At 45.1% G+C, this 25482-nt stretch overlaps 1 pseudogene; it reads right to left on the bottom strand.

The window, feature by feature from the left end:
* LOC115459562 overlaps window positions 1-25482 on the bottom strand; it is a 205410-nt pseudogene that overhangs the window by 51910 nt on the left and 128018 nt on the right.

The following is a 25482-nucleotide window of genomic DNA, read 5'->3' as shown; positions in this document are numbered from 1 at the left end:
CGCCGGCAGAAACTAAGGCTGTGGCCCGCGGCCGCTGCTTTGCTGTGCATTTTTAACCGGCAGTGGCAATTAAAATTGGGTGGGCCTGAGCTGAGATTGGGTGGGCATGGGCCCACCCAGGCCCACCTGTAGCTACGCCCCTGCTGTAAATAAAAATACAAAATAGGCCCTTTCAGGGGGCCAACACACAAGGAGCCCTGCTCTGATGCTGTTCACTGTATCCCACACCAGGAACAGCCTTTAGCCAACACAGGAAGTGTAAGAAAATCTTAACTCTAGCTAAAACAAAAAGGAGGTAAAAACCCTCACGAAACCGTGAGATATGAAACAAAAAGTGAGGAGAATGAATGAGGATATCAAATAGTTTGTTTATTCACATAAAAAATGACGTAATTCGCATTAAAAATGACCCATTTTTAATGCGAATTATGTCATTTTTTATGTGAATAAACAAACTATTTGATATCCTCATTCATTCTCCTCACTTTTTGTTTCATAGAAAATCTTAACTCACCAGAGACAGTGAGGCCTACTGGAGACTGCTGCCATCAACTTACCCACTTAGTCAAACATGGCTTTCCAGCTCAAGTGATTCCTGCTGCCTCTGTGCATAAAGGGACTGCCCTTAAAAGACTCCCTCTGAACACAGGAAGACAGGGGAACAATGGAACCTACTGCTGAGCTGCAGAGTAAACATCCATCCCCTCTTTGGGGCAGGGTCCATCAGTGGAGACTGAGACAGGGAACAAACCAGAAAACTCCAAAGACTGAACTAAAAAGGAACTGTCAGTTCCCCTAACAGACTTCTGCAACATATATGGAGCAGCAGAATGAACTCAGGGGGGAAGGTCAGAAGCCCCAGCCCCAGAGAAGCCCCCAGATTGGCTGGCTGACGTGCATCCCAAAAAACAAGGCGCACTGCAGAAGGACCATCAGATTCCTACTGGGAAACCTTGCCATCTGTAGAACCCATCATCCCGAGATGGGCGTAAGAACTCCCCCGAACCTGAAGCTATCAAGGGGGAACCAGAGAGGGGTCCCAATGACTCCACCTCCATCAGGCACCCAGCCACCTCTCCTGGAACACTGGATCTACCGCAGAGGGTGGCAAAGCCATTACTGTACCCGAAGAAACCCTCAAAAGGGGTGGGCTACAGCCAAATGCTGAGGGGGTAAAAGTCATTTCAACCAGTGGACGAGGAAACAAAAGGTGGAAGAAATCAGGTCACAAAACAATTCCCCCGCATCAGGAGAAGCCAGTACGAAGCCTTAAGGGGTCCCCATAGCAAAGGCGAAGCCGCCAACGCAGCCAACAGCCAGCAAGTGGGAGCCGCATCAGGAGGCGCCAAAAGAAAATGGTGCGTGCACCAAACACCTCAGAGTGGGAATCCCATTTGACAGAAAGAAATCCCTTATGCCTGCCTGTTCCTCTGTTAACCCGGCAACACAAATCCCCGCTGCCGCCGATTGCTCAGAATACGAGCCTCCTATGGTGGCCTCCGCCACCAATACCGCACGTCCCCCCAATGGCAGAAAAAAATGCACTTACCAGAAACACGCAACCAGACTTCCTGCCGACAGCGGGACCTCCCAGGCAAGCCTGCCACCAAACCGGCTCAACAGTCTACACACACACACACAGCAACTCCAGAGACGCTGTCCCCAAGGTTCCTCTTAGCAACCTGTTGCAGCTGCAAAGCCTGTGTCCCGAACTGCTCTTTTTTTTTTTTATTAAACAGTTGAGGTCTGTTGTGGACTAGAGGTTGTTTTTTTTTAAGTGAGGAAGGCAACAGTCCAAACAACAGTCCAAACTCTGGGTGGAAAGTGACCACGGGGCGAGGCAAGGACCCAGGCCACCAGGTTTGCCCCTAAAGTTGGCACAAACACCCCCTAAGCTCAACTGGCCTAAAAGCCCAGGAGCAGGCTCAAGAGACCAATCCAGGAGCTGCAGAGACACCATCTACCACTTGATAGAGATATACTGAAGTGAAGGAGGAGCTGACCATCTGGAATCACTGTCTTCAGCTTTGTAATCTCTATCTCCACCTGCTGGTAGATGGACACAACCCACCAGTTCCTGGATTCATCTGCTGCATATGCCAAGGAAAAGGGAATACTAGAGTTGGTCTTGTTACAATCATTAAAAATGTAAGATTTTTAATGATGTATGTATGTATGTAAGAATCACTATATATCATGCTGTGTTGTATTATTTGAAATGTTTAATAAGAGTCTACAAAATAAAATAAAAAGCAACAGTCCACAAACTACTACTACTGCTACTAACACTATAAAATTATTACAGAATAAAAACTTTCCTAACCCTATCCAACAATATAAGAAACAATCTTGGCAACTAACAACATCCTGTCTACTCTTTTATGATCTCAAATAGTCCAAAAAAGAAGATGACTAAGCCAGCTATGTTTGTTGAAATAACCTGGTATTTACTAGCTTCTGAAATTGTAGATAACCCCTATGTAACCTAATATCATCAGGCAAGCAGTTCCATGAAATTGGGGGAATGATCGAGAAGGCCCTGCTAGTTTCTCCAGATAAGTCTCTGATCATTGTGAGATGACCTACAGCCTCTTTCCTGTAGAAAAATGTTGGCACCCTAGGGCACAGCCTGCCAATTTGTCAGGAAGACAACTGGGACCCAATCCATATAGGGATTTAAAAGGTAACACGAGCAACTTATTTACACATTGAAAGTCAGCAGACAGCCAATGTAGAGCCTTCACTACAGTTTCTCTCTAATGATGCCATATAGTGAGTTTCATTACAATAAACATTTCCTGGACTTTATATTCTATTTTCTCTTTGCAAAACTATGTAAAAATAAATTGCAACTATAAATCAATCAGCTAGAAACTGCACATCATATATAGCTATATAGAGAGCAGAATTTCAGAGAGGATATCCAAGTCAGTACATCACATAGACATCCACCTCATGTATTTTGCAACAGGGTCTCTAGCAACATACACCCTGTTCTAAAATACAAGAGAAATGGATATCCATGCCCTGGTGATGTTCAGGATGAACATCTATTTTACCAACTGAAATGCCCAAATTATGAAAGAGGAAATTTTCAGAAGGGATATGGACAGCTTTGTGGCAGCATAGGAACATCCATAGTATAAAATGGCCACATAGACATCCCTGCAGAGCAGAAGGGTGGCCTAATAGTTAAAGTAGGTTGGAAACCAGGTGATACAAGTTCAAATCCCACCCAGCTCTTTGTGATTTTTTTTAAATTGTGAGCCCTCCAGAGACAAAAATGCCTACTGTACCTGAATGTACACTGCTTTAATAATCTTCACAGGCTTGCATATTTCTTATACATTAAGGTACAGTAGGTATTGTTCTGTCCCTGGAGGGCTCACAATTTAAAAAAAAAATCACAGAGCTGATATGGAATTTGAACTTGGGTACTCTGGCCTGTTATTGTAAACAGGCTCTGGAGGGAGATAGAATTTATAACCAAAAAATGAATAGATTTTTTTTACTTAAAATGTTCAGGAGACTGTAACACAGCTGGGGTTGTATATGTAATTGTATGCCCATGCAAACAGTGGTACGTTGGCCAAACTAAGAGAAAGGTGAAAATTAGAATAGGGGATCATCTGAGCAATATCAGGAGAGGAAATGCAGAGGCGCCTTTGGTAAAACATTGGCTAATAAAGATAGAGATGGGAACCAGAGGTGGTGATATAAGTCAGAGATTATTAATCACTGAACAAAGGATTATATTTACTTGGAAAACGTTTTTCCCGTATGGGCTAAACAAAGATGTTGAATGGACTGAAGTAATTTAACACCAGGCAACAGCAATTTACTTAATAGGTTGATTGATGACAGCTGGGACCGGTGGCTTGTGAAGAAGATTTAAACAGGGTAGAGAGCAGGGCCGTGCCGATGCGGTAAGCGAGGTAAGCGCCGCAGGGGGGCGCCCACCTCTGGAGGGCACCACCGCGGTGCTTACCCTCGCCCCGGCGCCCCAGCCCAATCGTGGACTTCCCTGCTGCCCTCACAAGCGTAGCGCTTTTGCGAGGCAGCTCGGGCTCTCCCTCCTTCCTTCCTTGGTTCCCGCTCTGGCTCCCCGATCAGCAGCCCCCCCCCCCCCCCCGCGTGTTTTAACCTTTACTCTCCGACGTGGCAGCGATGTCAATCAATGAAGAATGTACAACAGACTCGCTTCCAGCTTCTCTCTTCACACAGTGTCCCACCCTCGCGGGAACAGGAAATGCATCATCGCTGACGCTGAAGGCGGGACACTGTGTGAAGAGAGAAGCTGGAAACGAGTCTGTTGTGCGTTCTTCATTGATTGACATCGCTGCCACGTCGGAGAGTAAAGGTTAAAACTCGTGGGGGGGGGCTGCTGATCGGGGAGCCAGAGCGGGAACCAAGGAAGGAAGGAGGGAGAGCCAGAGCTGCCTCGCAAAAACGCTGCAGCCTGCCACATGTAGGGGGGAGGGCAGGGGAGAGGAGAATTGTTGGCCATGTATGGATGCAGGGCAGGGAGAGAGAAGAAATCACTGGACAGGAGGGGAGAGGGCAGAGCAGGGGAGAGAATTGCTGACATGGATGGAGGGGAGGGAGGGCAGGGAAGAGAGGAGAATTGCTGGGCATAGATCGAGGGGACAGGGGAGAGAGGAAATTATCTGGAGATAGATGGAGGAGAGGGCAGGGGAGAACGGAGAGTTCCTGGACATGGATGGATGGATGGAGGGGAGGGCAAGGGAGAGAGGAGAATTCTGGACATGGATGATGGGAAGATGGGATCCGGAGATGGGAAGGCGGTAGAACAAGAAGACATGAAATGAGATTGAAGGGGGGGCAGACTCAAAAAAGATGTCAGGAAGTATTTTTTCACGGAGAGGGTGGTGGATGCTTGGAATGCCCTCCCGCGGGAGGTGGTGGAGATGAAAACGGTAACGGAATTCAAACATGCGTAGGATATGCATAAAGGAATCCTGTGTAGCAGGAATGGATCCTCAGAAGCTTAGCTGAAATTGGGTGGCAGAGCAGGTGGGGGGAAGAGGGGTTGGTGGTTGGGAGGCTAGGATAGGGGAGGGCAGACTTATACGGTCTGTACCAGAGCCGATGATGGGAGGCGGGACTGGTGGTTGGGAGGCGGGAAATACTGCTGGGCAGACTTATACGGTCTGTGCCCTGAAAAAGACAGGTACAAATTCAAGATAAACTCATATCTTGGGCAGACTAGATGGACCATGCAGGTCTTTTTCTGCTGTCATCTACTATGTTACTATGGATGGATGAATGGGGACAGGGGAGAGAGGAAATTTTCTGGAGATGGATGGAGGAGAGGGCAGGGGAGAACGGAGAGTTCCTGGACATGGATGGATGGATGGAGGGGAGGGCAAGGGAGAGAGGAGAATTCTGGACATGGATGGATGAATGGGGACAGGGGACAGAGGAAATTTGCAGGATATGGGTGGATGGATGGAGGAGAGGGAAGGGGAGAATGGAGAGTTGTTGGACATGGATGAATGGAGGGGAGGGACGTCAGGAAGGAGATGCACTTGGATGGAGGGGAGGGAAGAGAGGAGAAATGCTGGACATGGATGGAGTGGAGGGCAGGGAAGAGAGGAGAAATGTTGGACAAGGATGGGGGGGAAGGAAAGATAAAGGAAGGAGATGCACACGGATGGAGTGGAAGGGAGAGAGAGAAATGCTGGACATGGATGGAGGGGAGAGAAGACAAAGGTTGTAGATGCACATGGATGGAGGGGAGGGGAGTGAGGAGAAATGCTTTATATGGATGGAGGGGAAATTGCTGAATTTAAAGGCTGGATGGAACACTTTGAGGGCAGATGTTGAAACTGGAGAAAGGATAGGGTGGTAGACAGGACGCATAAGGACACAGAAAGATGGTGGACATGGTGAGAGAAAAAAATATCAAATGGAAAGAAGACACTGGGACCAAAGCTAATAGAAAAACTAAATGCTCTGACAGCAAAGGTAGAAAACATTTTTTATTCAAAATTTATTAATATGTCAGCTTTTGGAAATGTACATCTGTGATATTTTGCATGCAAGTTTCAGTGTTTCTAGTATTGCTGCATGCTGAGTCTGACTTCTTGTATTTTGCCTTCATATCTGTTAAGCCATGTGTTTTTCATGTGTGATCAAGATGCAGTATTCTGCTAGCGTGAAGTATTTGCAGCCCTTTTTGTTTTATTTTGGTTTCACTAGGTTGTGTACTGGTGTTTTAGAGCCCGGTGTAATTATAGTGCTGCCTTTCCACACACAAAGGTTGTAGCTCGTCCTGTCCTTGGAATTAGTGCTGTTATGGTTTGGTAAGGCTATGAGTATGTTTTGCACAAGTTTGTATATAGTGTTTTGCAGTGGAGAGATTGTGTGTTGGCCTTACTGAGGTGGCACCAAAACACCAGAAAGGGTGTACAGCGTAAATCATGACACACTACCTCTTGAAGGATCTACATATGGTCGTTAATAAAAGGAGCTCATTGTGAACACTAGCCACCCTAAAAGGGTGTTTTTTTGGCTCTACACGTATCATGATATTATGATCCCTTGTTTCATATTGTTGACGGTCTGCATGTTCCGTATGGTGGTATATTGGTGTATTAGGATCTTCCCAGTGTAATATTTATGGTACAGTAAGGTTCTGAGTGTGTTTTTGCACAAAGTTGTGCATAGTGTTTTGCAGTTGAGCAATTGTGTTTAGTATATGCTTTGAGCAACCACTTTATTCTTTGACATATGATACATATCTAATATCTAAATTTAATAAAAGGTATTAACTGTGACTTTTATTTTTACTTAATTTTTTTCTGTGTGTTGTCAAACACTTATGGAGGTAAGCTCCGCCCCTGGCCCACCCCTAACCCCGCCCCCTTTAGCCTCCCCCAACAGTTGGGCCACCGACCGCCTATGGCAGGCATGGATGGGAGGGCAGAGAGACAGGCATGGGTGGGAGGGCATGGATGGAGGGCAGAGAGGCATGGATGGGAGGGCAGCAGCAGGCCCAGGGAGAGAGGACAAATTGCTGGAAGGGGAGGGGAGGGAGGAGGATTGCTAGCTATGGATGCAGCAGGGAAGGCAGAGAGGGACAAGGATGGACATGGGGGGCCAGGGAGAGGACAATTTGCTGGAAATGGAGGGGAGGGGAGAGAGGAGGATTGCTTGCTATGGATGGAGGAGGGAAGGGCAGAGAGGGACAAGAATGGACATGGATGGGAGGGCAGGACCCAGGGAGAGAGAAGAAATTGCTGGAAATGGATATAGAGCAAGAAATGAAGAAGAAAGGAGGAAAGTAAAGAAATAAATGGAAAGGAAGCCCTGGAAATGGAGTTAAGAGGACAGATAGCAGCAGACTCAGATACTGGGCCAGCATGATCGGAAAAAGAAAGTCACCAGACAACAAAGGTAGAAAAAAATCATTTTTTTTTTCATTTTAGCGTTTGGAATATGTCCACTTGAGAATTTACATCTGCTATCTTATTTTGCAATGTATAGCAATTTGTTTCTAAGAATATTGCTGATAATTCCTGTCAGTGTGGCAAGTGGTGACGCGATCATTTTCACGGGGGGGGGGGGGGGGGGGCCAACTGATAGTCTGCGGGGGGGCGCCAGAGACCTAGGCATGGCCCTGGTAGAGAGCACTTTGTTGCATATGGACTTATTTGCTTCCTATTGACTGGAGGTGCACGGGACGAATCCACCGAATGGATCTCCTGTCTGAGAGATAGTGCCGAAAGGAGTTTGATGAAAAATTTGTCATTGTAAGTAAATTTGATATGTATATAAACTAGAATGTTGATATGAGACTGATGGTGTAACATGTATTCACAGCCATTGCAGTTGTTATACTGTATATACAATGGATGAATCAGAGTGATATATCGCTGTGCTAATGTGATGTTTAAACAGCTCCTGAGGACGCCGTTGGTGAAACACAACACTGTGTAGAGCTGCAAGAAAGGACTGATGTACAATGAGCTAAAATAGCTTTAATTTATGATACAGACTTTTGGAAGAATATGAATACAACTGGAATGGACAATGTAAAGTATGGATTTTAAATAATGATGGAGTAAAAAATTAATAAAGAGTGGATTTTGTTTAAAATTAAAATTATATCTATTCTTATAAGGTTTTGTGTTACTCTGGCTCTCAGCCAACTGCACCAACTATTAAGGTACTCCTCAGATCTGTACAGAAGTCTATTAAGAAGTTAATTTTAAAAAGATTTTCGTACCATGAACTTCCATAGTTCCTGAAGCTGTCATAGATCCTGGTATCCCTTGCTAGTTTCACATTCAGGGGAAGAAGGGATGGAGGGGGAATAGCAATCACTGGGGATTAAGGCAGTGGTTTGCCTTAATCCCTCCAAAGAACAGCTGTTCAGAGTACCTTTCTGTAACCTGGACATGCCAAGTACCAGGTCTAAATAACAACATTCATCCTTTTGGACACAGAGGTCTCTTCCCCTTCTGAAATCGGAGTTGGATGTCCATATTTAGGCCCCTCCCTATCCCTGCCCAAACACACCCAGGCCATGCCCCCTTACCATATTGATATACTTCAGTTTGGATATCCATATCCTGGCTTAATAAAATTGGGATTTGGATGTCTATGCAATATATATGTCTAAATACTGGTTTTTAGATGTCCGAAATACAAGTAGAACTAAAATAAGGACCACAGTCAAAGAAAAAGTCAGTTTTACCTAGAAAAGCTCTTCACTACAAGGTTTCTTTAGAGAAAGAATTACATATGCAAAGTTTCTAGTGACCCCCACTAAAAAATTGCATTATGCAATACATAGGATAGGCTCCTGAGGACAAGATGGCATCTACTTTTTCTACATATTATAAGAAAACATTTTATTTGAATAATACAAATAATCAGTTATACCCGCACAAAAAAAAAGGAGTTCAAAACTTGACCTCCTATTTTTGTGCAGGTATAACTGGCCCTGGGGAAAGGGTGGGAAAAAGAAGAAAAGATTGCAGTCTATTTACCTTAGCAGTACAGTGAACAGGAATTATATATGGCTGGTATCGTGCCAGTATCTCCTTGGGAACGGTTTCATTTAGTGGAGGCTAAGGAAAAAAAAACACACATTACAAACCTATAACAAAAATTTCAGCAATTGGCAAAATGCTATTTCCTCAATTAAAACTTTTTTTGTTTTTTTATTTAAATTTTCAAAAGTCAGCTTTCACAATGTACAGTTCTGACATCTCTGTTCAAGTACTGCAATGCACTGCAATAACACAACTTCAAATACATAAGCCAGTGTTGCTGTCTTTGCTACACTATTACCTGCCAAATTCCTCTCCCCTTTCTACTGCATCATCAGCCCCATTTTCATAGAACGTAGAGATCAAAATTGAGACATCCAGGTTGGGATGTGCTCAGTTCCAGTAGTATTTTAGAATACAATCTGTCAACCCAGAGTCTTTTTTTTAAAGTATATGCAGCAGTGCACATGTATTTTCTGGCACTTGCAGTGGAAGCAGCCATTTTACAAATAAACACATTGAAAACATTATGGTATCGATTCAGCAGTTTTCATGTGTGCTCCATTTTACAAGCATATCCATGTTAAGTGCCAGCAATTAAGCAGTGAGGCCACAACTTTAATGTGGTTTCATTTGGAAGCAGAGAAAAACTACCTACATGAGATTAAGGAAAATTATGTAATCCCTATGTAAATCCTCCTGGCTGAACAAGTACAGAAGCCACTGTGGAACTTTTCTCCTATATACATGTATTCCCTTTGTGAAATGGGGAGTGCATATGTAGATTTTAGTCCTCACTAAACCCTGCCCAAACTACACTCCCTTAATTTCAACATGATATGGATCTCCACATGCAAATAGCAGATTTCTATAATTTTTGTCCATGTGTTTGAGATATATACATGTAATTGCCAATTCTTCCATGTGGAAATTACAAACACTGTAGAGCTTCTAAATAACACCCCATATATCCTTAGCCGAAGTGGTAATTTCCCTTCCAGATATAATAACAACGCTAATCAGTCCTTCTCAAAATTTTCAGAAGATGTATGCCTTATGGCTCATTCCCACTGACCACACTGATGAAAGTATAAATCAAATGAGGATAATAAACCTAACTACCAATGATCATAGCAGAAGTTCTCAGTACTTTCTAAAGGACTTTCATTGTGCCCATCCAGTAAAGTAGATGACATTCAACTACCCTCCAATAGAAATTTTCAGGAAGCTCCATCTGAAAGTACATTTTCACAAAAGAGAGACCCCAACACACTAGAATACAATTTTAAACAAAGAATATGTATTTTGCCCCAAATGATGGATAAAACACTAAATCAGACAACAGCATAGAGAGTTTCAGACACAGGGTGAAATCACAACTTTCTAGCAACAAAAGAACATTTGTACAACCTCTCTCCACTAGAAAGAGCTGCCATAAAAAAAAGCCTACAAAAAAATCAAAACACACTGTCAGCAAGCTACAGACAAAAGAGGCTCTGTAATGATTAGAAGTACATACAAGAAGGGCACAAACAGCACTTAAACAGTACATACTATAGGAAATTATCCTGAAGAATCTAAACAGGATTATAAAAAACAATTGATGAAATCTATCAAGATATTCCCCAAAGCAAGTACAGCCCTATCTAAAATACCCTCATACCAAAACCATCCTTTTGTAGGCACATTCTATATGCTACCCAAGATCTGGATATGCTGGCAGGGCCGTGCCAATGCAGTAAGCGGGGGTAAGCAAGGCAGGGGGGCACCTGCCTTCGAGGGCGCTGCTGCCCTGCTGTCTGCTCACTTGCAAATCTTTTACCTGAAGTTGCAATTCTCCTATCTCCCCTGCCCGAAGTGAAAGCAACGCAGCAGTATTCACTGAGGCAGGCAGGCTCTTCAAGTTGTTTGAGAGAATGCAACTAGATTGCTATATATGCTTTGGTTTGGGGATACCTCCTCACTCAGGGTGAGCGTCAGAGCTTGAATAGCATTCAAATTAAAGAGAACCTGAAATTTTAAAAGTGCTAAAAATAAGTTTTAAAAGTATTTGCATTAAATCTAATTGCAGAATTCAGGTGCTGGGAGTCTGTACTTGGTTGTCATATGCTCAGATTTGTTTAAATCATATGCAATTAGTCCATTTTTGGGAGGTTCTCATTTGCATATTTATGGATAAAAAATGATGGAATGTTTACAGCATTAATGTTAGGTCATGGCTCTGATCAAAAGTGTGGAGTTTGATCCAAAAACTAAGGGTTTATCTAGTGTTTTTCACTAAAAATTCCCATGAGTGTCTGTATGTTAATCTGCATTCAAATAGAGCTCTCTGATTGGATGATCAGCTTCTGTTAGAAATCTGCAGGGAAGGGAACAGAGTAAGACAGCAACTGACCTGGCCAAGAGAGACATGCAGCTGTGAGTTCCTGTGTGTGTTGACTGAAATTATAAAAGAGTGCCTGATTATGTGGTAAATGAGAAAATATGAATGAAAAGAGGTTGGTGGAGATTTAAGTTTCTCTAGTGAGAAAAGGATCTGAATATTTCAGGATTACTTGAAGTTTATGAAGAATTAGAAAAGGGTGAATTTCAGTTTAAGAGTGTTTAAATCCTATAAGCTATATAAAGACTAGGTAGATTTAAGTGACTGTAAGCAAAAAAACCTTAATATTTGATCTGAAATAAATATTTGATCTGAGATAGTTGATCAGAGATAAATGTTTGATCTGAATTATATCCTTGGTGCAAAGGAGATTAGAAAAGAATCTTTGGAAACTACGAGGACTTTGCTCACATTTTGAATTAGCATTCCTATTTTGAGTGGAACTCTTTGAAGGTTATGAAAATACATTTTGCTTAATGAAATGCTAAAACTTTAGAGTCAGAGACTTACTCAATGAGGGATACATACAGTGCTATTTTTTTCTGAGGTCCGGCTTACTGCTTGCTCCCTTCTGTTACCTGCTCTGCTAGATGGAGGGGGAGAGGGGGCGCCAACCTGTTAGTCTGCAGGGGGGCACCAGAGACCCTAGGCACGGCCCTGTATGCTGGCAGACCAATCATATCTGATAATAGCATACTCACAGAGCAATGGACATAGAGGGAATCCTTAAACTCCTACAGCTGATATTCAGATCGTGTGAGTTTGACTGGTTAACTCCCTCAGTCAGTGCTGAGCCCAGATATTTCAATGCTGCGATCGCTTTCCAGTGATTGGCATTGACTAATCCAGTTTATGTTTGGCCAATTTAACGGCTAAGTCGATATTCAGATTTAGCCAGTTATCTTTAAACGGCCAAAGATATCCCATGGTTTTCACATGGCCATAATATGGCCGCTAAACCGCCTTTAAAAAATCGGCGGATATCCGGTTATATCAGGCGATATAACTAGCTATCTGTTAACTAACCGGGGATATTCAGCGGGGGATAACTGGTTATCCCCCGCTGAATATCGTCGGATAGCCAGTTAAATACTATTTAACCAGTTAGCAGTTCTGCCCAATTAAATAGGCTGAACATCAGGGGGGCAGTACACAAGGCAAACAGCTTCATACCAATACACCACAGAAAACAATTTTAAAAAACTTCAAGCCAGCTTACTCCCTGGCACTCTCCAGGTCACAATGGATGTAAAATCACTATACAGCAATATTCCCCATAACTGAATATAACACTTTCTAAAAGCATCTACCCTGGACTACCAATACACATTGGAAACTATTACAAAATTATCCGCAACTATTTCTGTTTCAATTATGCCATTTACAAATTATGGGCACCAAGATGACACCACAATATGCCAAGCTTCTCTTGGCAGAACTGGAAGAGACATTGTTGAGGTGCACAAGTGGTGTTTCACCAATCCTCCTTGTTAAGGGTAAAGGCCAAGGCAGAGAAACTTATATCCTGGAGATGAATTTGTGGCTGCACAGATGATTTCACTAAGAGTGTTTCAACTTCCTGGGCTATGGGATGAATTTCCAAAGGCTGCAGAGCAGGGATAGTGTCCATCTATCAAAGAATGGAAGAAATGTATTCAGCAGCAGTTTGGCTATGGTTACCATATGTCCATTTTTCCCTGACATGTCCTCTTTTTGAGGACATGGACGGGCAACCGGGCGGGTTTTGCCAGCCTGCCTGTTTGTCTGGATTTGCGGATGAACGGGCAGGCTGATGGGTGGAAGGGCAGGCGGGTGTCCTATCCTCCCCTTCCCTCCTTTACCTTAGTGTGGTGCCCTGGTGGTCTAGTGATCTCCGGGGCCGGAAAGAGCCCTCTCTTTCCTACCTGGTGCATCTGCAGACTGTCTTTCTCCCGGCCCAATTCAAAATGGCTGCCGAGAGTTCAAGCAGCGGCCTCGCGAGACTTCCACAGACTTAACTGGCCATGGCTTAGCAAGCAAAGATAGGCCTATTTTTTATGCAGCTTTATTTGGCTGGTAAGCCTGGCCAGTTAAGTTCTGAATATTGAGATTTAGATGGTCCCGCCCCCGGAATGCCCCCCACATTGCCGGCTTTATTTTTGGTGCTAACCTGGCATTTTCAGTGGCGATAACTGGTTTAAATACCACTGGAAATAACCAATTATCTGCTGAGACACAAGTTAAACATTTGGTGGCTGTTCCTGGCCTGTTAACTCACGCTGAATATTAGGCCCAAAGTGACTGAGTTAGGAACTGGTTGAATGGAAGGCGACAAAGGGTAGCTGTAAATGGAGCTCACTCTAAAAAAGGGATGGTATCAGTGATGTGTCACAAAATTCAGTTCTTCAGCTGGTTCTTTTTAACATTTTTGTAAGCGATATTGCCAAAGGGCTGTCTGATAAGATTTGCCACTTTGCAGATGATACCAACATTTGCATTATAGTAGAAATCCCTAATGGTATGGTAACATGTGGAGGGACCTAGCAAAGCTTGAAGAGTGGTCCAGATTTTGGCAGCTAAGATTTAATGCTTAAAAATGCAGGGTCATACATTTAGGCTACAAAAATCTGAGGGGGGCTGTACAGTTTGAGGATGAAGCACTTTTGTGCAAAAAAGAGGAATGAGACTTGGGTGTGCGATGTCTTAAGATGGCCAAAGAACTAGAAAAGGTGACAGCAAAAGCTGCAAGGATGCTTGGGTGCATAAGGAGAGGAATAGCCAGCAGGAAAAAGGAAGTGATAATGTGTCTATAAAAGTCTCTGGTGAGACCTTATTTAGAGTACTGTGTACAGTTCTGGAGATCGCACCTCCAAAATGTTGGAGGTGGTCCAGGATAATGCAGACACAAGAGTGGTGCTCCCTGCAAGATCTTTCGAGAGTGGGGCACCCCCTCGGTGGATCTCTTTGCCTCTCACATCAACCACAAGGTCCCTCAATTCCTTTCCAGGCTTCAGGCCCACCACAGACTAGCATCAGATGCCTTCCTCCTAGGCCCGTTTTATTCTATTCCAAGCTGCACTCTCACTCTGTATATAGTTTCAGGTTGATCTGAGTTATGTCCTTGCCGTTGCAAGGCCCAGTTGTGCAATGTTTGTTATTTGTAGTGAGCCTGGATGCTAGGGATTCCCCACTTGTGAGAATAGAAAGGCCTGCTTGTGCTTATAGAAAGCGAAGACACTTACCTGTAGCAGGCATTCTCCTAGAACAGCAGGCCTTATATTCTCAAAATCCCCCCATCTCCCCTTGGAGTTATCTCCTTTGTTATTGTTCCTTTTTTGCTATTATACTCAACGGAGGTGACCACGTTCGCGCGGGTGAGAAGGCACTCCTGCATATGTGGTGGAGTGTGTCTCGAGCTCCATAAAGCTGTTCTTATGCTTGTCATAAGATCCGGTGCAGGCAACGCAGCCTGCATTACCCACTTGTGAGAATATAAGGCCTGCTGTCCTCAAAGAATACCTGCTACAGGTAAGTATTTCGCTTTACGGAAAGGGTGGGGAATGTGTGGAACAGCCTCCCGGTGGAGGTGGTGGAGATGAAGACTGCATCTGAATTGAAGAAAACTTGGAATACATACTTAAGATCTCTAAGGGAGAGGAAGGTATAGTAGACGGAAGGAATGGGCAGTCTAGATAGGCCATACAGTCTGAATCTCTCTTCATTTTTCTATATTTCTCTTTTCTATCAGACTAAACAGCTGTTAGTAACCTCAGAAGTGAAAAGTGAGGGCAGCATTAGGCATAGGCATCAGTAAAAAGGAAGGTCTTAAGGTCTATTTGAATTGTTGGAGAGAAGATGATAATCTAAGGTGTTGTGGCAGCTTGATCCAAAGTTCTGCACCTTGAACTGAGAAAATGGAGCCTCAGATAGTATCACAGACAATTTCTCAAAAAGTGGGAACTATAAGTTGATTCTGTTGGGATGATCTGAATAATCTTGGAGGGCAATAAAGGGTCATGAATCACGATAGAAATAGGGGTTCCCCAGAATTGCAAATTTTAAACACAAGAAGTAGTTTTTTTATAAGTTATGTGATGTGTTAGTGGTAACCAATGTGCTGCTTTTAATAGTGGAGATACGTGATCATATTTGATGGTCCTGTTTTGTATTAATTGTAAGCATTTAAGGTCTTTTACTCTAAATCCTTAGTAAATATCATTAAAGTAGTCTAATTGATTAATTTCCAAAGAGTGGATGAGGATATTAATAGTTGGAGGATGTAGCAGAGTTTTTATAGAGCAAATTATTTAAAATTTGAAGAAAGAACGCTTGACTATTGTAGATATCTGTGAGGTGAATGAGAGAGCAGTATCGATGGTGACTCCTATGATTTTTGTAGTATGCACGAGTGGAATCGGGGCAGAGTAGAGAAGGCTAAGCGCTATGCCTTGCGGTCATAGCATTCTGTCTACTCAGACTGGGGATGCATATGTTTCCATATTTGGCTAGTTATGAGCATATCTCATGAAGATAAGGACAAGTGCATGCAAACTCTCCAGATACTGGAGTTACTAGGTTTGTCATAAACTATGCCAAATCTCAAGTAAGCCTTTCACCACAATTGGAATTCGTAGAAGCTCTGCCGGATATGACTCAAGTGAAATCCTTTCTAACACAACATAGGATCACCAATCTAGAGTCTGTAGTGGAAGAAATCCAAAGGAGTCAGGACACATCAGCATGGAACACACTGAGGATGATGGGCCACAGGGCCTCAACAGTACATGTACATCCTTGTACATCTCAAGATGAGATAAGCTCAATTGGCCACAGACCACTCCATGTACAGGATGTCATATCTCTACCAAAAATATCCTTCTGGAGCTCTGTCAAGTTGGGTGGTTCAATCCAATCTGGCAGAAAGCATCCCCTTCCAAATGTCCTCCAGTCCAAGCAACACTGATGACGGATGCATCCAAACTGGGCTGGGGAGCCCATGTAGAAGGGTTGAACACTTAGCACTTAGGGTTATGATCCTCCCAGAAGAAGTTTCAGCAAATAAATTTGCTGGAACTAAGAGCAGTCTGGAACTAAAGGCATTCAAAGACTAGGTAGCCAACAAATTGTGTTGTATAAACAGACAATCAAATCACAATGTTTACATCAATAAGCAAGGTGGAACAGAATCATACCTCCTGTGTTGGAAGACTTGGCTATTCTCACATATGTGGCAGGGAAAGACAAATTTCACTTGTGTACTGCAACTACATACCTAGATAGGGTTTTAGATAGTGCTGGTGAGGAGTCGGCTGTCATGTGGGTACCAATGACATTGGAAAATGTGGTAGAGAGGTTCTGGAAGCCAAATTTAGGCTCTTAGGTAGAAAGCTCAAATCCAGATCCTCTGGTAGCATTTTCTGAAATGCTACCTGTTCCACGCGCAGGGCCCAAGAGACAGGCAGAGCTCCGGAGTCTCAATGTGTGGATGAGACGATGGTGCAGGGAGGAGGGTTTTAGATTTGTTAGGAACTGGGCAACATTCTGGGGAAGGGGGAGCCTATTCCGAAAGGATGGGCTCCACCTTAACCAGGGTGGGACCAGGCTGCTGGCATCAGCATTTAAAAAGGAGATAGAGCAGCTTTTAAACTAGAAATGGGGGGAAGGCCGACAGTCGCTCAAAAGCACATGGTTCAGGATAAGGTATCTTTCAAAGATATCACCAAAACAGGGAAGATAGGGTATCCTGATAGTGAGATTGCAAAAGAGACCAGAGTAGATCAGGTGTCCCTAAATAAAACTAAAATCAAAAAAGATTGCAAATTAATACTGTCAAGTACTAAGCATGATGTAAATAGGAGCAACAAACAAATTTGAAATGTCTATATGCGAATGCCAGGAGCCTAAAAAATAAGATGGGAAAGTTAGAATATATTGCACTAAATGAAAAATTAGATATAATAGGCATCTCTGAGACCTGGTGGAAGGAGGATAACCAGTGGGACACTGTCATACCGGGGTACAAATTATATCGTAGTAATAGGGTGGATCGAATTGGTGGAGGGGTAGCATTGTATATTAACGAGAGCCTTGAATCAAATAGATTGAAAATTCTGCAGGAAACAAAACACTTCTTGGAATCACTGTGGATTGAAATTCCATGTGTAAAGGGGAAAAGGATAATGATAGGAGTGTACTACCGTCCGCCTGGCCAGGATGAACAGACGGATGCAGAAATGTTAAAGGAAATTAGGGGCGCAAACAAACTGGGCAACACAATAATAATAGATGATTTCAATTACCCCAATATTGACTGGGTAAATGTAACATCGGGAAATTGGAGAGTCATGGGATAGGAGGTAGTGTTCTACTGTGGATTAAAAACTGGTTAAAAGATAACAGAGAGTAGGGTTAAATGGTCAGTATTCTCAATGTAGAAGGGTAGTTAGTGGGGTTCCCCAGGGGTCTGTGCTCGGACCGCTGCTTTTTAACATATTTATAAATGACCTAGAGATGGGAGTAACTAGTGAGGTAATTAAATTTCACATCAAGTCTAAATTTTATGCTTAAATCTGGCTTTTTCCCCCAAAATTATACAAACATACTCCTTACCCCTATTCCTAAAGATAATAAAATAAAAATCAAGTGACATTACTAACTATCGCCCAATTGCCTCCATACAGAAGGACCTTACAAGACTGGGAGACTGGGCAGCTAAATGGCAGATGACGTTTAATGTGAGCAAGTGCAAGGTGATGCATGTGGGGAAAAAAGAACCCGAATTATAGCTACATCATGCAAGGTTCCACGTTAGGAATTACGGACAAAGAAAGGGATCTAAGTGTCATCGTCGATAATACAATGAAACCTTCTGCTCAGTGTGCTGCTGCGGCTCAGAAGGCGACTAGAATGTTGGGTATTATTAGGAAAGGCATGGAAAACAGGTGTGAGGATGTTATAATGCCATTATATCGCTCCATGGTGCGACCGCACCTTGAGTATTGTGTTCAATTCTGGTCGCCGCATCTCAAGAAAGATAGTAGTGGAAAAGGTGCAGCGAAGGGCGACTAAAATGATAACGGGGATGGGACGACTTCCCTATGAAGAAAGACTAAGGAGGCTAGGGCTTTTCAGCTTGGAGAAGAGACGGCTGACGGGAGACATGATAGAGGTATATAAAATAATGAGTGGAGTAGAAACAGGTGATGTGAAACGTCTGTTCACGCTTTCCAAAATACTAGGACTAGGGGGCACGCGATGAAACTACAGTGTAGTAAATTTAAAACAAATCGGAGAAAATGTTTCTTCACCCAACACGTAATTAAACTCTGGAATTCGTTGCCGGAGAATGCAGTGAAGGCGGTTAGCTTGGCAGAGTTTAAAAGGGGGTGGACGGTTTCCTAAAGGACAAGTCCATAAACCGCTACTAAATGTACTTGGGAAAAAATCCACAATTCCAGGAATAACATGTATAGAATGTTTGTACATTGGGAAGCTTGCCAAGTGCCCTTGGCCTGGATTGGCCGCTGTCGTGGACGGGATGCTGGGCTCGATGGACCCTTGGTCTTTTCCCAGTCTGGCATTACTATGTACTTATGTACATTGTTAACAAAGTTAATGGAGAGCATGGTATCCAAACAACTTGTGGAATACTTGGATAAAGTTTCCATCATACATGTTTCTCAATCCAGTTTTCGCTCCCTATACAGTACTGAAATGGTATTGGCAGTGCTTTTTTTGTAGAAAAAAAGGTGCCGGTACTCATTATGGGGGGTCACCACATATGGCTCCACCCCTATGATAGCCACCGCATTAACCACCCCCTATACCAGCCATGGCCCATATAAACAGACATCATTGAAAATATTATAGTACTATAGAAGAAAATAACGTGATTTTTTTCATGATAAATAATCTCTGTAAGCTCTTACAGCTCCAGTATATCCAGTGCAAAATAAGACAGCCAATGTAAATTCTCAAATTGGACATATTACAAACACTAAAATGAAAATAAAATGATTTTTTTCTACCTTTGTTGTCTGGTGACTGTTTTTCTTTCCATATTGGTCCCAGTCTGTGATTCTGCTTTCCTTTGTTTTCGCTTAACTCTTCTGTGCCATTTGTCATTTTTGTCTCCTTTTCTTTGCTTTCTTCAATATTTTTCAGGCGCTCTCTCTCTGTCCAGATTTAATTCATTCTTACTATCCTTTAATTTCCTTCATCTACCTGTGGCTTTTCATCTTTTCCTCACCCTTGTTCTCCCCATGCCCCTTCCTCTTATTCTCCAGTCTTTCTCTATTCCCCTTTCCATCCAGCAGCTCTGCTTTCTCTCCCCATCCTTCCAGTGTCTCCCCTATTTCTTTCTGCATTTTCCATCCAGATCTTTCTTTCTCTCCCCATCCTTCGTTTTCCCTCTCTCTCTCCCCATCCTTCCATCTGTTTTTCCCCTCTCTCGCCCCGTCCTTCCATCTGTTTTCCCTCTCTTCCCCATCTTCCATTGTTTTTCCCTCTCTCCCCAATCCTTCCATCTGTGTGTTCCCTCTCTCTCCCCATCCTTCCATCTGTTTTTCCCTTCCCAATCCTTCCATCTGTTTTCCCCTCTCTCCCCAATCCTTCCATCTGTTTTTCCCTCTCTCTCCCCATCCTTCCCTCTGTTGGTTTCCCTCTCTCTCCCCAATCCTTCCCTCTGTTGGTTTCCCTTCTCCCCAATCCTTCCCTCTGTGGTTTCCTCTTTCCCTCTCTCCCCAATCGTTGGTTTCCCTCTCTTCCCAATCCTTCCTCTGTTGGTTTCCCCTTTCTCTCTCCCAATCCTTCCCTCGTTGGTTCCTTCTCTTCCAATCCTTCCCTCAGTTGGTTTCCCTCTCCCCAATCCTTCCTCTGTTGGTTTCCTCTTCCCTTGTCCCCAATCCTTCCCTCTGTTAGTTTCCCTCTTTCCCTCTCTCCCACCTCCTTCCCTCTGTTGGTTCCCTCTTCTCTCTCCCAATCTTCCTCTGTTGGTTTCCCTCTTTCTCTCTCTCCCAATCCTTCCTCTGTTGGTTTCCCTATTCTCTCTCTCCCCAATCCTCCCTCTGTTGGTTTCCTTCTCTCCCAATCCTTCCCTCTGTTGGGTTCCCTTTTCCCAATCCTTCCCTCTGTTGGTTTCCTCTTCCCTCTCCCCAATCCTTCCCTCTGTTGGTTTCCTCTTTCCCTCTCTCCAATCCTTTCTGTTGGTTTCACTCTCTCCCCAATCCTTCCCTCTGTTGGTTTCTCTCTTTCCCTCTCTCCCCAATCCTTCCCTCTGTTGGTTTCCCTCTCTCCCCAATCCTTCCCTCTGTTGGTTTCCCTCTCTCCCCAACTTCCCTCTGTTGGTTCCCTCTTTCCCTCTCTCCCCAATCCTTCCCTCTGTTGGTTTCCCTCTTTCCCTCTCTCCCCAATCCTTCCCTCTGTTGGTTTCCCTCTTTCCCATTCCTTCCCTCTGTTGGTTTCCCTCTTTCCCTCTCTCCCAATCCTTCCCTCTGTTGGTTTCCCTTTTCCCTCTCTCCCCAATCCTTCCCTCTGTTGGTTTCCCTCTTTCTCTCTCGCCCCAATCCTTTCCTCTGTTGGTTTCCCTCTTTCTCTCTCCCAATCCTTCCTCTGTGGTTTCCTCTTTCTCTCTTCCCCAATCCTTCCTCTGTTGGTTTCCTTCTCCCCAATCCTTCCCTCTGTTGGGTTCCCTCTTCCCCAATCCTTCCCTCTGTTGGTTTCCCTCTTTCCTCCCACCATCCTCCCTCTGTGGTTTCCCTCTCTCCCCAATCCTTCCTCTGTTGGTTTCCCTCTTTCCCTCTCTCCCAATCCTTCCCTCTGTTAGTTCCCTCTTTCCCTCTCTCCCAATCCTTCCCTCTGTTGGTTTCCCTCTTTCCCAATCCTTCCCTCTGTTGGTTTCCCTCTTCCCTCTCTCCCAATCCTTCCCTCTGTTGGTTTCCCTCTTTCTCTCTCCCCAATCCTTCCCTCTGTTGGTTTCCCTCTTTCTCTCTCTCCCCAACTTCCCTCTGTTGGTTTCCTCTTTCTCTCCCAATCCTTCCCCCCCCCCCCCCCGCGACACTCCGGGTGAGTCCTGCACTTAGGTTTTTTTTTTTAAGACTCAGAACGTGCGAACGATGCAGCCGGCAGCGATTGAAAGAGGCTGTCTGGGCTGGCGTCTGCGTCGGAGCTTCCCTCACCCCCTGCGAGTCCCGCCTTCGTTGTTACAACTTCCTGTTCGCGGGACTCGCAGAGGGTGAGGGAAGCCCCGACGCAGACGCCAGCCCAGACAGCCTCTTTCAATCGCTGCCGGCTGCTCGTTCGCACGTTCGAGTCTTAAAAAAAAAAACCTAAGTGCAGGACTCGCCGGGTCGCGCGGGGGGGGGGCTAGCAAAAAAAGGTGCCGGTACGCCGTACCGTTGCGTACCGGCACAAAAAAAGCACTGGGTATTGGTTACCCTTATATCCAAGTTTAAACAACAAATTGCTGTGAAAGAATATACTCCTTTTGCAATTCGATATGTCCAGTGCATTTGAGATTGACCATAACATCTTGGTGCATCTTTTGGACTATTTCGGAATAGGTGGATCTGTACTTGAATGGTTCAAGGGTTTCCTCTCAACATCCTATCGTGTGAAAGTAAACTCAACTTTATCTTCTTCATGGAATGCAGCTTGCGGAGTCCCTCAAGGATCACCACTGTCCCCCATACTATTTAACATAATGATGACCCCCATTAGCTATGCCCTATCCAGACTAGGCTTAAATCCTTTTTTTACCCAGACGACGTAACAAATATATATACCTTTCAGTAAGAACTTGGATGAAATTACCAATCAAATTACTTTTGGATTGACCACAATGGAAAAATGGGCAAATTCCTTCATCTGAAATTCAACGCCGAGAAGACCCACTGTCTCATTTATCATCTCAATATACAAATATATCCTACCACTTTAAATACCCCCAACCTTTCATTGCCAATCTCGGACAGTTTGAAACTTCTAGGGATCACAATAGATCGATATTTAACATTAGAGACTCAAGTAACCACACACAAACAGAATGTTTTACTCAATGTGGAGACTCAAACGAATAAAACCTTTTTTCCCTGTGAAGACTTCCGCAATTTGATACAATCCATGGTCTTAAGCCAGACAGATTACTGCAACGCTATTATGCAGGATGCAAAGAACAACTACTCAAGAAATTAAAAATAGCCCAAAATACTGTGGCAAGACTGATATTTGGAAAATCTAAATTTGAATCTGCAAAACCACTTCGAGAAATTCTGCATTGGCTCCCTATAAAAGAACGAATAGCCTTTAAAATGGTAAAATTATGTATCATACCTGATAATTTTCTTTCCATTAATCATAGCTGATCAATCCATAGACTGGTGGGTTGTGTCCATCTACCAGCAGGTGGAGATAGAGAGCAATCCTTTGCCTCCCTATATGTGGTCATGTGCTGCCGGAAACTCCTCAGTATGTCGATATCCAAGCTCCATCCGCAGGACTCAGCACTTAGAAATTACACCCACAAAGGGACACTCTGCCCAGCTCACCACCGCTGAAACGGGGGAGGGGAATTAACCCAGCTCATCCCCACACAAGGGGGAGGGGAATCCGTCCAGCCTCCCCGCGGAGCGGGGGAGGGACACCACACCCGCCGATGCGGGGGATCTGGCTTATCCTGCAACCGCAACCGCGGGAGGAGCTGCTGACCCTAACACCGTCGAAGCGGGAGGGGTACAAAGCTGCCCTACTGCCGCACGAAGCGGGAGGGAGCGCCGGCAGAATTTAAGTCTCAATCCAGCCCCGTAAAACGGAGGGGAGGAGGAATGCAGCAGCTCACTGTAACACAAATTCGTCTCAACTCTTGAAGAATCCATTGAAAAACTTGAACACGAAGTCCTCCTGAACAGGAACTGAAGACTAAACTTGAACCTGAAATGCAACCAGAATAAACAATACAGATATCTGGGAGGGGCTATGGATTGATCAGCTATGATTAATGGAAAGAAAATTATCAGGTATGATACATAATTTTTACCTTCCATATCATGCTGATCAATCCATAGACTGGTGGGATGTACCGAAGCAGTACTCACCAGGGCGGGACATTGAAATCCCTGACCGCAACACTGAAGCTCCAAACCGGGCATCCGCCCGAGCAGCCACAGCCAAGCGGTAATGCCTGGAGAAGGTATGGGCCGATGCCCAAGTTGCCGCCTTGCAAATCTCTTCCAAGGAGACGGACCCGGCCTCTGCCATCGAGGCCGCCTGAGCTCTAGTGGAGTGAGCCTTCAGCTGGATAGGCGGCACCTTCCCTGCGGCCACATAAGCCGCTGCAATGGCTTCCTTGACCCATCTTGCCACTGTAGGCTTAGAAGCCTGCAGACCCTTACGAGGACCTGCAAACAGGACAAACAGATGATCCGATTCGGAAATCATTGGTCACTTCCAAGTATCTGATGATGACTCGTCTCACATCCAGATATTTGAGAGCAAAGTATTCCTCTGGGTAGTCCTCCCTACGAAAGGAAGGGAGACAGAGCTGCTGATTCACATGGAAGCGAGAAACAATCTTGGTCAGGAAGGAAGGCACTGTGCGAATAGTCACTCCTGCCTCAGTGAACTGCAGAAAAGGCTCTCGACATGAGAGTGCCTGGAGCTCGGAAACTCTTCTGGCTGAAGTGATAGCCACCAAAAAGACTGCTTTCAACGTCAGGTCTTTCAGAGATGCCCTAGACAAGGGTTCAAAAGGCGGCTTCTGCAAGGCTCTTAGCACCAGGTGAGATTCCACGCAGGCACCACTGAGTGCAGAGGAGGGCGCAGGTGATTAACTCCCTTGAGAAAGCGCACCACATCTGGCTGCGAAGCCAGGGAAGCACCCTTCAGGCGGCCCTGAAGCAAGCCAGAGCCGCTACCTGGACTTTAAGGGAACTGAGCGACAGGCCTTTCTCCAGTCCTTCTTGCAGGAACGCCAGCACTGAAGAAATTGGAGCAGTGAAGGGAGAAAGAGCCTGCTTCACACCACGCTGCAAAGGTACGCCAAAACTCTAGCGTAAGCAGTAGAAGTAGAGCGCTTCCTCGCTCTCAGCATAGTGGTGATGACCTTGTCTGAGAAGCCCTTCTTCCTCAGACGCTGCCGCTCAATAGCCAGGCCGTAAGACCAAAGGGGGAGGGATCCTCCATCACCACGGGACCCTGATGCAACAGGCCCTGCTCCACTGGCAGCCGCAGAGGGAGTCGACTGAGAGCCTGATCAAGTCCGCATACCAGGGACATCTGGGCCAGTCCGGACCCACCAGGATTATCCGGCCCGGATGCTTTGCCACCCGGTCTAGCACCCTGCCCAACATGGGCCAGGGCGGGAACACATAGAGAAGCTCTTGTGTCGGCCACTGTTGGAGAAGAGCATCTACTCCAGGGATCGAGGGTCCCGTCCTCTGCTGAAAAGCGCGGGCACTTGGCAATTGGCCGATGACGCCATCAGATCTAGGCTCGGCTGGCCCCAGCGCTTCGTGATGTCCAAGAACGCCTGAGCAGATAGCTGCCACTCTCCGGGCTCCAAGGTATGGCGACTGAGAAAGTCCGCCTTGACATTCATGACTCCGGCAATGTGGGCCGCTGACAGCTGTTCCAGGTTCGCTTCCGCCCACTGGCATAGATTCATGGCCTCCTTGGCTAGAGGGGCGCTCTTGGTACTCCTGGCGGTTGACATAGGCCACAGCCGTGGCATTGTCCGACAGGACCCGTACTGGCTTCAACGCCAGTACGGGATGAACTCCAAAAGCGCCAAGCCGAATGGCTCTGAGTTCCAGGAAGTTGATAGAACACTTGCCTCTGCAGGAGACCAGAGCCCTGCGTGTCTTCCCAAGCAGTGGGCTCCCCAGCCCGACAAAGAGGCGTCTGTCGTGACGACAATCCACTCCGGGGTCACCAGAGGCATTCCTGCAGACAACTTGTCTGTCTGCATCACCAGCTCAGCGCCTTGCGCACTGCTGGATCCAAGGGAAGGCGCACAGCATAATCCTCCGACATCGGAGTCCAGCGCTGCAGCAGAGAGAGTTGTAGTGGTCTCATATGAGCCCTGGCCAGGGCACTACTTCCATCGTG

This window comes from Microcaecilia unicolor, unplaced genomic scaffold, assembly GCF_901765095.1.
Source record: "Microcaecilia unicolor unplaced genomic scaffold, aMicUni1.1, whole genome shotgun sequence".
NCBI classification, from domain to species: Eukaryota; Metazoa; Chordata; class Amphibia; order Gymnophiona; family Siphonopidae; genus Microcaecilia; species Microcaecilia unicolor.
This window is presented reverse-complemented; position numbering and strand designations above follow the sequence as displayed.